Raw genomic sequence first — 16,541 nt, forward strand, 5'->3', positions numbered from 1 at the left:
AATCGTGTATTATCTTTACCTAAAGGGAAACAGTCCCAATTAGCAATCCACTATTAAGATTCGTGTTAAGATTCTAAGAGAAAGAACAATTCACCTCACTCAAAAATGAGTCATAAACTTCCATAAACTTCCCCTTCACTATCCACCCCTCTGCACTGTTCTGTAAAGAACCATCTCTAATCTAATGATCTGGACCAGATATTTATGGTGCTGCTCCCAAATCCACTTTGTGCTCCTAACAGATTATTTCTGTCTAAGTAATGGGGTTGTCTCTTGTTTGCCGCTCACTCATTATTCTCCAGTAATTCTGAGTGATAGATTTGCTCCAGGTTTGCCGACAAGTCTCACAATCCCCTGAATGCCCTATTATTTTCAGTCTGCATTAAAAAGCTGTGCAACTATCTCAAGCATGACCCATGCTTTTAAGATCCATGCAGCAGGAATCAGCTTGATCCCAGCTGACTAACCACAGAAATTCGGGTGTCTTGCCCAGGTTCCCACACTGAGGGCTGGAACCTGTGAGGATTTAGGCATGTCCTCACAGGCACTGCAGTCACATAAAGCAGCAGCTCTGCTGAGGTAAAGGCTCAACCCAATTTAATCTTTCTCTTAGGCTAAAATGCTCAGAGCACTGGCAGACTGGCAGAGAGGAGAAGTGAAATATGCGTGAGTGAGGAGCAAAGATTCCCCTCACAGGAAGGTCTGGATTTGTCTCTGGTGAACTGTTGGAACCCTGGAAACTGAGAATTTGAGATTTTGTGTGCTGGCAGGCACTGACCCCCAGGAGAACACTGCATTTGACCTGAGGCCGCGGAGAATGCTTCCAAAATTGGATGATAGAGCTGGGATAATGGAGGTGTAGTTTGAATAGAAGTGTGTGATATCACATGGTAGAAAATTTGGAATTTAAGGGTTTAGAATATAGTAATATATAAAGCAAGATGGAGGTTTTAGGGTGGAGGTTTCCTTATTCTTCACCTTCTTCTTCATGGGACTGGGAGATCCTGTTTAATTAGATAGAAAAATCTGCATTGTGGACCATGGGTGGTTGGCTATTGGGTTAAAAGTAAAAATAATTTAGGTATAATTTCTTAATTGGACAGTTGGCCCTTGAAAGGCCTTGTAGAGAGAGAGATAGGGCTCCATTTTTAGTTTGTTAGGTTGAAGTGCTGTAGAACTCACCATTTGTAATATAGATAAGAATTAATAAACATCTGAGTCCAAACAAGAAATACTGCCTTGACCATTTAATCCCCACCCTGGCAAAAAGAAGATAAAATGAAATAGTCAACCAAAGAGATCAAAGTTAAGAAGATACTATTCTGTAGAGAACAAAAATGCACATAGAAATTTCTTGAAGCTGTGGCAAGGGGAGGTTTGCGCATTGTGCAGGAAGATAGCCCCTGACCCAGGCTCCTCATTGCTCTGCTCCTCACAGAACCATTTCTATCAAAGCATTCACTGTTTTATATCAAAATGGCCTGGATTATACAAATCCCCTGGCCAGAGAAGCTGACACAACACTTTATTCAAAGCGCTTTGATTAACAAACCAATTCTCATCTTCACATATGGATCCAAATGGCAAAAGCAGCCCTACACAGAGAAAGCTTGGTCAAAAATTGCCAATTTCTGGGAGCAAAGATGTGATTTAAAGTTAACATTCATTCTGCCCTTTCTCCAGAAGGTGAACATATGTGTGTGTAAAACACTTGGTACATCTGTGCTGGTAAATTTCAAGTGCCCAGGACTATTTTTTTGTCATCAGGGCCCAGAGGCAGGGACCAGTCACATTAATCCTAAAGAACTCTCAAGCTATCAATAAATATATTAATTATCAGGAACTAAGAGATTTTGGAACGTCCTATCTGTCTGAGACTGAAACCATGTTAAGGACTGCTCTAAAAGTTGTACTGAACAGGAAACAGATTTATGGCAGCTGAGAATATTCCCTGACACTCTTTACTTTACTGGTAGAGAGGGGCCTCTACAGAGAGACATGGTCAGTAATCTATATAAAATACACCCCATAAATTTAATGTCTCGGAAGGCTTTGCAAGAAGAGATAAATACATATAAGGAATAACAAACTGTGCTCAAAGGGATTGTTTTCTGCCTCTCTTTTTTTTAGGGTGTAATTTCCTTCCAGGGATGTTTCCTTCCCATGGAAGATGGGATTCTGGCTGGATTTTATGTTCAGTGGCTGCAGCACACTGAAACTCCTTGACTCTTCAGCACTGATAAAAAAAAAGAGAAACTCACTTCATCTTAGCATTTTCCAGCATATTTTCCACCTAGATTTGCAAACCTGGCCAGACATTATGGAGTAACTAGATTGTGTTTTAAATGGCTGTTCCTCTTCATTGTCCAGCACGGGCAGAGTAATTAATTACCCAGGACTGCTGAGCTCCCAGGTGAATTGTTCCCAGCTCAAAGTTCCACTCCTTTACTGGGATTTGGAATGAAAAACCAGGACTCTGCTGCTCCCCATACCAAGGGCAGACTTCAATCATAGCAAAACCCTGGCATATTTTATGGTGAAAAACTTAAAATACAGGAGGAAAAAACACATGCACAGGTGAGGTTTTATTAGGACCTTCAACCACTGGCTAAGATCCAGAGAAATTCCTATTTAGCAGCTACAGGGCTAAGGCTACTGAGGACTTTTTGGCAAGGAATTGCTCTTAAAACACTGTTATTCAATTTTTTTGAGATAAACAGAGCCAGAAATTCCACAGTCTGTGCAGAACAGGGAAAAGAAAGCAGCACCTGCAACTCTCAGTGTCCTCCTGCTTAGCTGTGGTGGCTCTGCAGAGCTTGGAGCAAGTCAGGTGAATTAATTATTCCAGTTAATTTTATTTTGAAAGCCACCTCCCGATTCATCGTTCTACAGCAAGTGTGAATGTCTGTGTAATCTTGTGGAGAGCAGAAAGAGTAATATTTTAATAAAAATGGGGCTTTTTTCCTCGCTTCTTTAGTCAAATCATCTGGAGGCTGAAGAACTTGTTATTCCATGAACTCTCCCTCCTGCACTGACTTGTAGCTGGAGGATAAGATTACTTCCTACATGCATTCTCAAAAATTGATGGAAAAAATCACATGGGCATAATATCCACCTTTTCTGCACAAATACACCCTGCAGTGCTGGGAAAGGGCTCAAGAGCACCAATAGGAAAATTTGCAGGGCTCAGAGCACTTAGCTTGGCCAAGGTCAGGATATGACCCTGCAGTGACCCCTGCACGAGGTATGAAAAGTTGTCTTACCCCCAAATGAGGGACTCCCACTGTTTCTTTCCACCTGGAATTCCTGTGGAACACCTGCACTGAGCTCAGCAAGGGTGGTAAGGGCTCACCAGAGGGAGATATCCAAAAGTCAGCAGACTCCATCACCAATGCATCCATAACCAGGCAACGATATCCAGTTTAAAAAGTTATTTTATTTCTCAGTTGTAGGAAACAGCACACGGTTCTGAAGCCAGTGGCATTTGGTGACAGCGCTCTGAGATTGCTGATAGCAAACCTGAAGCAGGCAAAGAAAAACTCCCAGTTGCTCTCAGTAAAAAAAGCCTCACATTCCTCTCACCCTCAATTCCCCACTCATTATAAATTGTTTTTCTACCTGACAAATAGAATTTATTTACCGTGTTTTCTCCCCAGCTTATCGGTGTCCATGGAAGAGGCTGAGGGGGGAAATCTGAAGCACACCAGGCTGGTTTGATTGCTGCTCCAGGGCTGGCAGGATGTGAATTGCTGTGCTTCCATCACAGGGGAAAGGCTCCCTCTATCAAAGCCAAATCCATGAGGAAGACAATCTCCCAGAGTGCTGGGATAGCACTGTTCACCTCCAGGAGAAGGCTGTGAGCACAAGTTATGAGACTGAGAAAAAGAATTTGGTTTTACTGGGGGTTTCTGTGTGAGTGGAAAATAAGCCCTGGATAATGAGCAGTGGGTGTGGAAGTGGATGAGGCAGCAGCTGGTGAGGGGTGTCAATCCATGCTGGCATTATCAGGGAGTGCAGCGCCATAGGAGCAAAGCAGCTGGAGCTGAGAACTCCCAGATCCATGAAAATTTCAGCATCCATGTGCAGCTTCTCTTTCAAAGCCATCTGTGCTGACAAATAACTTGCTGGTGACTTGTGGGGATTGTTTTATTACTGCCCCTCTGCTCCTGGGGTCTTTTGCTATGAGTTCAACATGGTCCTTGTTCCAGCTGGGCAGACTGGACACAATCAGACGTGATTTGACTGCAGGGAATTTTGGCTTTAAAGTCATTCTGCAAATTTAGGTATTTTGTTCTTTTTCATTCTCATCAGCACCAGCTCAGGCTTGACTGCTGCTGTATTTTTGGAGCAACATAACAACAATAACAACAATAATAATGATGAAAATTACTCCCTTATATTTATGTCCAAAAGTTTTCAGAGGGAAAAAAAATGACATTTTGCCTCGTTATTTTTTCTCCCTGCACAAAGTGGTAATGATCAATTCCTGAATAAATGACCTGAAAAAGATCTTGGCAACTTTATGACCAGGCCAAGCATTGATCTGCCTTCAGCAGGGAAGGAAGAAGAAAGACCAGAAGAAATAACCACAGAAGGAGAGAGGCAGAGCTGTATTATTGCAAAAGCAAATAAAGGAGGCTGAGGGAAGCAGTCCCTGCTGTCCAGGCAGAGAATGAAGGATAAATAACACCAATCCCACAGAAGGAGCCTCCTGCAGGGTGAACCGCAGCAGGCACTGAGCAAAACAAAACTTAACTGAGAATTGGAAAAAACAACATCCAGGTCTGTCTGCTCTTGGCAAACAACCTGCTACAGACAGGGATATCAGCATCAGAAATCCCTCCTTTCTCACACTTTGAGTATTTCCCAAGCATTTTCTTTTCAGCTGGTGTTGACAGAGACTTGGTTGCTGGTGGAAAGAGATGGGATGGGAATTGTTTTCACCTCTCCTGCAGGAAACTCTCCAAGCAGAACAGCACTTAAAGCCTTTAATATTCTTCAGTATCTCCTAAGAAGAGTCCAGCATTTCTCCTGTGCCAGCTCTGAGGAGCCAGGGGATGAATCCACACCAGCAGATGAGTTCTGCACTCCAAGAACCTGGGCAGCTCCTGCAGCACCAAAATACACCCAGCTGCAGATAATTAGAAAATCGAGAACACAATGGCCGACTTCCACAAGGAACTTCACCCTCATGAAGACACAAAAATTGTTTAATTTCTGACTCCCACAGGTGGGATCACTAACCCTGGGTTTGGGATCGAGGTGCACCTCGACAGGGAGGCAGAGTCCTGCTGACCTGGGCAGTTTCCAGTGAAATGGTCTCACAGAAGAATCCACATGGGACCCCCAGTCCCAGCACAAGGTGCCTGGAGATCTCTCCTGGGTAAAAAGGCAGAGCCAGGCCATTTCCCCCGCATGCAGGTCTTTCTGTGGCTCAAGTCAGCACATTGAAGCTCTTGGCAGACAAAGTGATCAGGCTTTGCTGATAATCAGAAGAGCTGCTCCAGCACTGCTTTGGGACCAAGTACTCGAGTAGCTATTTATAGATGAAGAGAAGAGCAGCAACAGGGAAAAGGAAGCAAAAAAAGGGAACAGGCTGAATGTGTGAGCAAAATTTTTCATTTTTAAATTATACATCTGCAAAGTGATCTCAGGACCTGGAGACTCACATTCTGCTCTCTGAGCTTCAAGAGGTTTTAAGGACATTCTAATCCCTTCATTCACAAATGTGGATTTCGATAAAGGCTAAATGTGTGGAAAATGCTCTGGATCTTCAAAGCCCTCAGTGAGTGCTGGTGCAGTGAGCCTTGCTGAAGTCTTTTGATATTGGAAATGTTGGTCCTGTTTAATGTTCAGGAATCCCATGGGAAGGGCACAGCCCACAAGACTCTTTCCCCTTGGGTGTCCAGGAACTGTCAAGGTAAGAATTCAAAGCACAGCCTCTGCTGCTCTAAACTGAAGATGGAGCAGAGAACGATCTGGAGAGAGGAATGGTGAGAGAAGAGATGAACTCCATGGTGCTTTGTCCCAGCTCTGGAGCCATCCTGCTGTCCCTCACCTCTCCCACATCCTTGCAGCCCACAGGGGCCCTGGGGCAGATTTCCCCTGAGCAGAGCAGCACAAGAAGGAGCTGCCTGCCCAGCACTGGTCTTATACATAGGTGAGAAAGCTGGGGACATTCAGCCTGGAGAAGAGACCTCACAGCACCTTCCAATACATGCACAGGGAACAGGGGAGGGACAATTCATCAGGAACTGGCATGACAGGACAAGGGGGAATGGGCTCAAACTGAAAGAGGGGAAATTTAGGTTAGATATTAGGAGGGAATTGTTCCTTGGGAGGGTGGGCAGGCCCTGGCACAGGGTGGAATTCCCAGAGCAGCTATGGCTGCCCCTGGATCCCTGGAATGTTCAGTTCCAGGTTGGACACTGGGGCTGGGAGCAGCCTGGGACAGTGGAAGGTGTCCCTGCCCATCTTTACCAAAAATGAAAGATGAAAAGTGCCATAGTGAGATACTGGTGTAAGGCTGACATCAGCCTCTCTTTACTCCTCCACTTTAGGTTCAAAAGGTGCCTCCTTCCCAGCCAGCTCGAGGATCTCCACTCTTCAGTCCATTTCATGCAGTACACATCCACTGCCCATCACATCATCTGAGAAAATGGCATGGCTGAGGTGGACACACCTGAGGAACCTGTTCCACTTGTCACCAGCCCAGAGGGACAAAGCAGGAGAGGGAGAGAACAAATGGTGAAGGGTCTGGAGGGGAAGCCACAGGAGGAGCAGCTGAGGGCACTTGGTGTGTCCAGCTGGAGCAGAGGACACTGAGGTCAGAGCTCCCCAAGGGCTGCAGCTGCTCTCCAGGGACAGCTCCCATCTCTGCTCTGGGACAGGGACAGCACCCAGGGAGCAGCTGGAGCTGGGCCAGGAGGGATTCAGGTTGGATTTTAGGAAAGGTTCTGCCCTGTCCCAGAGGGTGCTGGCACTGCCCAGGCTCCCCAGGGAATGGGCACAGCCAGAGCTCCAGGAGCTGCCAGGGATGCCCAGGCTGGGATTGCTGGGGGGAATGGGCAGGGGCAGGAGTGGGACTGGATGATGCCTGTGGGTCCCTTCCAACTCAGGATATTCCACGATTCCTTGAAGCCGTGTCTCCCTGTCTGTTGCTGAACCTGTGCAAGACTTTCCACTCAGGATTCCCCTCTCAGCCCCTTGCTTCAAGCACTCTGGCTGAGAATGGTTCCCAGTGCGACTTTCAGCTCAAGAATCAAGGAAAACCCATATATTTTTTTGTCTTTTTTTTTTTTTTTTTTTTTTTTTTTTTTTTTTTTTTTTTTTTTATGTCCCCAGGTTGTTGAGGGCTCTGTCACCTGTGAGCTCAGCGCGGTGCATGTCCCCACGCCGGGGTGTGTGTGGCACTGAAGGGGAGGGATGCCCGGACCCTCCTCTCCTGCTCTCATCCCAGCTGCTGTTCCCACTAGATGGCATCTCCGTCCCGCAAACATTCCCCGGCTCCCTCGGTGTTACCTAACCCTCACGGAGCAGCGCTTAGCCATTCAAGATGGGCAAAGGCTTCAATTTCTGCTCCAGGATACCACAGCAAAGTGCCACAGAGCATCCTCTCAAACACCCCTTACCAGAGGCTGTAAATGCTGTCCCAGGGACAGAGTTCCTTCTCTCATAGGATTTGAGGGTCTCTCAGTGCCAGCACAGAGGGACAATCCCTGCCCTGCTCCTGCTGGACACACAATTCCTCATCCAGCCCAGCTGCCAGTGGCCTCTTGCCCACCTGGGCACCCCTGGGCTCATGTCCAGCCTCTGACCAGCACCCCCAGGGCTTTGCAGTCACTCTTCAGCCATCTTTCCCCACAGAAGAAGGATTTAAAAAAAAAAAGTTCTTTGAGGAACTATGTCAATGATAACACCGGCACAGAGTGCGGGTTTGCCACGATTGCATCCCCAGAAAGCTCCTTAAGGTTACAAACTTAATGGATGCATTTTTTCTCTTCAGGCCTAATCCACTGGATCCCTGCTGGAGGCAGCAGAAGTGCTGAAAGATTTTAGCACTGAGGTGGCAGAAAAGTCTTCCTCCCTCCCAGGGCTGTGAGCTTGTGGGAAGGAACAGCAACATTTTCCATCTGTGTTGTGGCCTGGGGATTCCATCAGAAAAGGACTTGTTGCAGGGCGAGCTTTGTGAAAATGTGGGTGCCTCATGTCAGCGGAAATTTCAGGGGGATATTCAGACTTGTGTGAGAGGTCCCCATCAGGTCACGGTCAAATTTAGGGCCTGGGGTGTGCTGGACATCCCAGATGTTTGTGGAAACTACAGCTGAGGCTTCTAGCCCCACATTTCAGCAACTCACCTGTGGTGCTTCATCACTTCACAGCTGAGGTTTGGAGAGCATTTGTCCCCTCATACGGGATTTTTGTTGTCACTCTCATTACCATTTGCAACAAGGAGGATGGAGGTAGCAAGGTTTTTGCACGGGACACAATATCAGAATATTCTAAATTGAGAGGAACCTACAAAGTTCATCCAAGTCCTTAAATAAATGGAAATACTACAACATCAAATGCCAGTATACAGTATTTCAGTTCAATAATTTATAGCTATCACCACAGTGATTTTTGTGTCTATATTGACCTTCTCACTCACGAGGAAAGTTACAGCCTAAGCTCTTGTTGGATTAACAGCGTTATGGCATCTGTGTTATCGCTGGCATTCATTTTATTGGGGAAAATTGGTCTGTCTGAATCCAAATTACTCAAATCCTGTAAAAATAACGTGGATCTCCATGGGGATGACATATTAGCTTGTTATCACCATATCCACCTTAGTGGTGTCTTCCACTGGAAACCAACCTCATCTAATTTCTGACATATTTTCCCAATTACAGCAGCTGCACATCCTCCAGAGAAGCACTGCAGAAGCAGATGAATTCCCTAGGCACAAATCTGCCTTCCTCTCACCAGCTGTTGGGATGGTGCCTGGTGTTTCTTCTGGTGCATCTGCCTCAAATAAAGCTCACAAATTCTTCACGCTTGGGAAGTGTCTAGGGAGGGAATCAGGGTGAGAAATTTAGGGCCTGCACCCAGAGCCGTAGGATAGGGTGGGATTTGTGTGTGTGTATATATTTTAATTTAATTTTTATTTTAATTTGACCCTCCCAGGAAGGATGGTTATGGAAGTGTTAGTGCTGAGGATTATGAATATGGGTATTAGGAAATATTCCTTCACAGAAAGGGCTGTCAAGCATTGCAACAGGTCACCAGCTCTGGAGATATTTAAAAGAGGTGTAGGTGTGACTTTAGGGGACGTGACTTGTGACTTCCGTGCTGGGTTGTGTTAAAGATTGGACTCGATAGTCTTAAAGGTCTTTTCCAACCCAAGTGATCCTATGGTTCTCAAATCTATTGTGATGGTAATACTGCTTTGATACAGTTAAAAGCACAAGCATTCCTGCATTCATATGCAAATTTCTCCTAAATAAACAAAAACTCTTCAGGTAACTATGTTGGGAGGAAAAAAAACTGTGCCCCAAGCCCACTGTAATTGGTTTGACTTTTTTACTTGGTTAGTCAATTCCTTAGGAAAATTAGGAGTATAATGAAGAGAAATGTCACCATCTGTCTGAAACTGGTGCACAGAGGAAGAGGGTTTAAAAATCTCGCATTATTCCCAAAAGTAATTCATCACTTTGAACCAAAGATAAAGAACTGCTAAGAAACCAGTATTGTGCAGCTCACAAAATCTGAGTGCTCAGAGGCTTTGAACCTCTTTGGGTTCTTCTAGACCCCTGCCAGCACCTGCTGATGTTGGTGGCAGCAGGAAAGCGCTGCAGGTGGAGCAAGAAACAGATAAATCAGGGACGGCAAAACAGAGCATGGGGAGCCTTGAACTTCTAACCCATGGCACAACCCTGACACTGCCCCTGGAACACAGGCAGGGTCTCTATGACCCCACTGAGGGCAGATTTGTGGTGCCTGTGCAGCCCAAACAGTTTGCAAACCTGAGGAGGGGCTTTTGCAATGACTGGAGTCAGGGAACAAAAGTTCTAATCAAATATAAGAAGTCAGAGCACTTCATAATCCCAGCACAGGGAGGATGTGGAGCTGCTGGAGAGAGCCCAGAGGAGGCAGCAGGATGAGCAGAGGGATGGAGCAGCTGTGCTGGGAGGAAAGGCTGGCAGAGCTGGCATTGTTCACCTGCACAGGAGAAGCTTTGGGCTGAGCTCAGGGTGGCCTTGCAGGGCCTGGAGGAGCTGCAGGAAACATGGAGAGAGACAATTGCCAAGGGATGGAGGGACAGGACACAGGGAATGGCTTCAGAGTAGCATTGGATGGGATACTGGGAATTAGGAATTATTCCCTGGGATGGTAATGAGGGGCTGGGATGGAATTCCCAGATTTGCTGTGGCTGCCCCTGGATCCCTGGAATGTTCAGTTCCAGGTTGGACACTGGGGCTGGAGCAGCCTGGGACAGTGGGAGCTGTCCCTGCCATGGCAGGGGGTGGAACTGGATGATTTTTAAGATTCTTTCCAACACAATTCATTCTATGATTCTGTGATTCTACAACTCTCCTGCTCTGGTTTCCCTTTGCAGTGAAGGAAGTTTTGTGTTTTCCCTTATTCTTTCTTTTCCTTTGGATTACCTCTCAGTGAACCAATAAAACTTTGTGAGAAAAAGCCTTGGTAACATTTTCATTTCATTACCCTGTGGCACACATCATTGCCAAAGTTATAAAACACGATGAGGGCACTTTTGGATTCAGCCAAGTCCACGATCCTCTTCCTTTTGATTCTTAGGGTCATCCTTGATTTCTGCAATATGCCAGCACTCCACATCTCCCATTTCTGAGGCCCTTACTGAGGATAATGCCCTAGAAAACTCCTTCATTTCAAGATGTGGCTTTGGATTTGGAGCTGGATAAGCATATTGAAAAGAAGAAAAAAAAAAAGACAAATGAAAGAGAGATTAATATTTTCTCACCCAAATTCCTGCCCACCCACAAATCCCACATTGAACTAAAGACAACACTGGGGTTCTCAAGAGTTGTAACATCCATATGTGGCCTTTGATTTTCACCAAATCTCACTCAGCTTAATAAAGGAGGTAAATTCAATCCTCACTGTTTTATACATGATGAAAATACAGCTCCCCTGGATAGTGGAAGGTGTCCCTGCCCATGGCAGGGAATGGAACAAGATGATGTTTAAGGTCCCTTCCAACCTAAATCATTCTATAATGCTGAATTTTGTTCTCCAGGTCCCCTTTCTGAGAAGCCTTTCTTGCTCTGCCAACTGATAAATATTTGGATTTCTGGGCTTTTTTTTTTTTTTTTTTTTTTTTTTTTTTTTTTTTTTTTTTGCTTATGCACATCCACACTGCCTTTGAGAAATCGTGGAGCTTCCAGAGCCCAGAGGAGGCAGTACCTACAGCTGGGAGTTTCTGTGTGCTCTGGAACAGAACAGATTGCTGGGGATGGCAGCAGCTCTCCAGGTCCAGCCGTGGGAGAGAGGCTGCAGTGAAATTCTGCTCACATTGCTGATTTCCAAGCTGGTCCCACGTTCCACTACAACTAATCCACGGTTCATTCCGAGGCCAAAGAGTCTCATCCAGCAAGTAATGTACAACAAAAGAAGAAAGGCAATCAAAAGTAATTTTCCCCTCACGTTCAGCAATCTTTTCCCGACTTCCTGAAATGTTCTGACCCAACTTGTACATGAGCATGGACAAATCCCAGGGGAAAAGTTCCCTTCCACATCCTGCTGCAGGAGGATCATTGATCAGACAACCAAGGGTGATTAAACAGATTTCTTATGAGCACCTCACTCTCAGCTCAGATGTCCAAATCAAAACCACAAAGCATGAAGAAAAAGGCTGCAGTCGTGTCTGGCTTTTGGCAAAAGTACAGTCAGGAGGAAGTGCTCGGATGAGGGAAGCTGTCTGTGAAACACATGGGATTTGGGGCCCTTCCTGGTGTTTAAAAGCCTTTCCCAGTGCTGCAGAGTTCAAGAACTGAATGGGAAAGTGGGACTGGAAGGTTGGGAGGAGAAAGATGTGATTTGCCCAAAGGCCACCCAGCTTCTTGGCTGTGTTGTGCCAAAGCTGCAGCCTCTGGCAGTGGAACTGCCCCTCCAGTCCCAGCCACGCTCACTCCTGTGCTTAGAGAGGGGAAAGGTGGAGGGGTTAAATAATTTCTGAGCTCCCATCTCCCTCAAGTGTGACTTTCTGTTAACATCGTAGAAATTGCCAGGATCTCAGCCAGAGAGCACTGAAATAACTCCTGAACTAAACCCTCACTCTGGACCAGAAGGCTTGGATGTAATGCAAAGGATTTCAGGAGGAAACGAGGTGATTCCCTAGACAACACATGTGGATTTGAACAGCTTAAGGAAGTTTAGGGTAACAATGGTTTTCTTATTTTTTTTTTCCCTTACAAGTTCCAAGAAAGACAAGAGACTGATTTGGGGTGGAGGGAGAACTTTGCAGAACTATTTAAAGAAATATGCATAATCATCTGCAAATTAACACAATTTAATTGTACTGCAGTCTTCCATGGCTGTTATCTTTCACTGGCCCCATTTCAATTTTTTCCAGTTTTCCCAGAGGAGAGTTTGGTTTTTATTCCTCTCATTCTCTAGATGAAAAAAAACCCAAAGCTAAGCCAACAAATCCAAACAATGCTTGAGAAAAAGAAAACTCCAAAATCAGGACAGGAATGTTCTGCCCTTCCAAAAGCCCCAGATTCAGACTTCTGAAATTGTTGTGAGAAATAAAAGAGGTTTCTTCAATATAGTTTGTTTTCTAAAAAGAAAACCAAACTGGGCCCAGTGTCTCCTGTTAACCTGGAAAATTTGCTATTCCTGTTAAACTACAGATACGGCCACAAACGTCTCTCAACATTTTAAAACAGGATTTCAAGCAGCAGCTGAGCAAGGAGGTGTTACAATAAACATTGTCCAAAAACTCAGTGTGTCTTCTACCCCCCACCCACAAAGAGAGAAAGCCCAAATTTCCTTGGAATGAAAACAGAGTCCTTCCAATGTGTGTCTGGCAGAGCTCCCAGGATAACGCCCCAGAGCTCACAGCTTGGACCAAGCTCTGGGATGCTCCCCAAGGGGGGACAAAGGGGACCACAGCTCTTGGGTCAGTGAAAAATTGGCCCAAAAAAAGCTCCAGTATCACCTCCAGTTTCAAGGCTTGGAAATATACCTGTAAAAATCACAGCAGAGCACAAATATGTCTCAAAAAATGAGCTGTCCTGTCCATATATGCTATAATGCCCAACCCAGCTGTGTGCAAAATCATCTGGATTCCTTCTCTGCTCATTAGAAAGGTAAAAACACCTTTTCAGTGTGATTCATTTCATGTTGGTTGTTTCGGTTTTTTGTTTTCTGTGTTTTTTTGTTTTGTTTTGGTTTGTTTTGTTGTTTGTTTGTTTGTTTGTTTTTCCATTTAAAGATGGGAGAAAATCCCCCTGGAAGTGCCAGTTTCTCTCTCATGGAAGAAACTCTGGTAATTGCCTTACATGAGACATCAGCCTGGCAGTCAGGCAAGACAAATCCCATCAACAATTATGATCTTAAGAAGGCTCACAGAAAATCTCCTTCCCTCTTGTGGGATTCCCAGGTGTAAATAAAAACCATTCCCAGTGGTTGTGGGAACAAATTCTTTATCCTGAATAGAAGAGGCACTCAAGAGAGGCATTTTATTGATGGTTGTAAACCACACACATGGTTAAATCAGCCAAGTCCACAAAGCCTTGTACTGGCAACACAGATTTCTTTTAAGGATAGATGTAAACACATCCTTCATGATGGTTCTATTCCTGCTGATCTGTGGGCAGCTGGACTGGGGAATTTTTCCACCAGTGCCAGAGTTACCCACCAACCTCCAAGTCCCTTTGGTGAAGGAAATTTTTTGCCACGTGGCTGTTTTGTGTTATCAAAGTGGTGTAAAGGAGCGAGAGGAAATGGTAATTCTGGCTCATAACTTCAGTGGAAGGTGCATGCAGAGGGTTTTGACTCCCCTAAATCAACAGTCTTCTGGAAACTGCAAAAAATAACCAACATGGCACAGGCTCAGATTTATCCAGGACACAGGAAAATGTGTAGATTTGCACAAGACATACTAGGATGGACAGGCCTTAAACCTGCATGCTACAAACCCAGGAAATCTTTATTTTGTCTTGAGCAGACAGCTCAAATACCAAATTATTTCTTTCACTTCCTAAACTGAAAGGCTATGGTAGGACTGAGTAATTTGCTTAAAATCAGCCTGGATCACCCAGAGAAACATGGTATTGTGGAAAATCAGCACAGCAAGAAGAAAACCTGCAGAGGCACAGCTTTTATTGAAAAAACAAAAGTCCCTGCAGGCAGCCACAATGCCAGGAGGAGGGAGGGGGTGTTCTCTGCCATGGCTCACAAGGAAAGCTGGGCACTGATTTTTTTGCATTCAAGGTTGAGAACCTGAAGGAACACCCTCCCAAAATCCTGCAGTGGGTGGAGTGGGATCAGCCTCAGGGATGTGCACTGGTGCCACTGACAGAAAGAAATGTGACTTACTTCCCCCAAAATAAAGTTGTTCTAGCAGGCAGAGGGCCTGGGGGAGAGGGGATGTGAAATTCAGCGAATGGGGCAGATTTTATGGGAACTCTCTGTAGTCCATTGTAAATTTTTCTGCCTTTTCTTAGCCAAGGAACTCTGGACATATCTTGTTTTTATATATCAGATAGATAGATAACTTTTTAGATAAAAATCTGCATTGAATGAGGAATATGAGGCAAAAATACACATTTTTTGCCTGCCTGATTTAATCCTGGTCCAAAAACACTCAAGAGGGAGGAAACATCACTCTCTCCAGCAGCAGAGCTGAGCAGAACCAAGCCCCTAGTGCTGTTTCACACTGAGAGCAAGAGGAAAACTGAAAATGTTTTTTCTGAAGTATCTGCATTGCCAGCACTGGGAGATGCTCAGGGTTTCTAAAAGCTGCTGATAGGGATGGTTTGGCCAAAGGTGGTGCTTGAAAGACAAATCACAGATGTTGTCCTGAATTTGCAGACTAGCTTATCCCAGGGGGTGATGGATAAGCTGAACATCAGAGCAAAACTAATAAAGAAAAGGTGGAGTCTTTAACAGCCTCAAAGCAGGGATTAGGCCAGGCTTAAGAAATCCATGAGCTTGATGCTGTGTGTCTGCACGACTGTAAATTCCATCCTAAAGAGGACTGGCAGTCACAGAGGAGACAGCATTCCACCAGAGGGAAGAGCCAAGTGCTGCAGAATTCAGCAGTTCATAAACACTGAAATGTGTGATTTTGTATATCTACTAACTCTGCTTAAACCAATAAAGCACTACAAGTGCTATCAAGCTGATAACTAAAGTGATCTGACTTTCTCTGACCTGGTGTTCTGCTTTTGTAGAAATTTAGGGATACATCAGTGGATTTGATGGATGCAACCTGCCTAAATCTGTAGGGAAGGAGATCTGTGTGTCTGCCTGATGCAGGCAGCTGCAGCTGCACAACAGCATTTGCTTCTCCAGAGCTGCACCATTCCCACTGCATTTTTTCAATATATTTATCCATATGTAGCAAAAACCATTAATTATTTATAAAGAACTATCATTAGGATGTGCCTAAATTTATCTGACTAAACCAGATATCCAAGGATAATGTGTAAATTCAGAATGTAAAGTCTACACAACAGTTTCATTTCTACAGTGTTCCAATTATCTTCCTGCCATCTTCAGTAATGAGTCTGTCTTTTCCTTTCTCCAATTTTTGTACAACCTCTTGTGTCATCTGAACAGTTCCTGGTCTACCCTGAAATTGCTTTTAGAGCTCTTTTTGTCTTCCTTATGACCAGGTACTCCAGGTACTCGTGCAAAATGCTCCTATTCATGGAGAGGGGCAGGAAAGTCTAAACCCAGCAATTAAGCCAAATCCAAACCTACAATTTCACAACAGGTAGGAAGCAAAGCCAGAGAAACAGAGTCCAGAGAGCAGAGAGACCCCAGTCTTACAGTGGCACCATTTCAGCTGTGTTGCTGCCTGTGGCAATCAGTCAAACCCTCAATTAGGACATCTAATTATGTACCTTGATGTGCAGCACTTACACAGCTGAATTATCAACCCTAAATTCTAAATGTTAATAGCACCTTCCTGCAGATTATTCAGGCTGCTTTTGCTGAGTTTTTGAAATCTGTTCTGTCCTAAATACCAGAGTGTTTGTTTTGCTGTGCACTCCTTATTTTTTTATGGTTTTCAAACTCCTTTCTGCCTTTCTTTACAGTACTCTTTATTTTGGAGGAGTGCTTTGCTTTCTGCACCCCTATATTATTTTGTGGTGTGCTCAATCTTTATTTCAAGGCAAGCAGGAAAGGATATTGATGATATTATTTGTCTACCAAGGAGACATTTAGTAAGAGCCAAAACCATGAGCAAGATCAGTTGAAAACCATGATATATCACACGAACAACTTCCTCAGGGACTATTTGATGTGGTGCCAGGTGAAGTCTCCTTAGAAAATATACACAAATT

The sequence above is a fragment of the Cinclus cinclus genome, chromosome 2 (genome assembly GCF_963662255.1).
Source record: "Cinclus cinclus chromosome 2, bCinCin1.1, whole genome shotgun sequence".
In the NCBI taxonomy this organism is placed as follows: domain Eukaryota; kingdom Metazoa; phylum Chordata; class Aves; order Passeriformes; family Cinclidae; genus Cinclus; species Cinclus cinclus.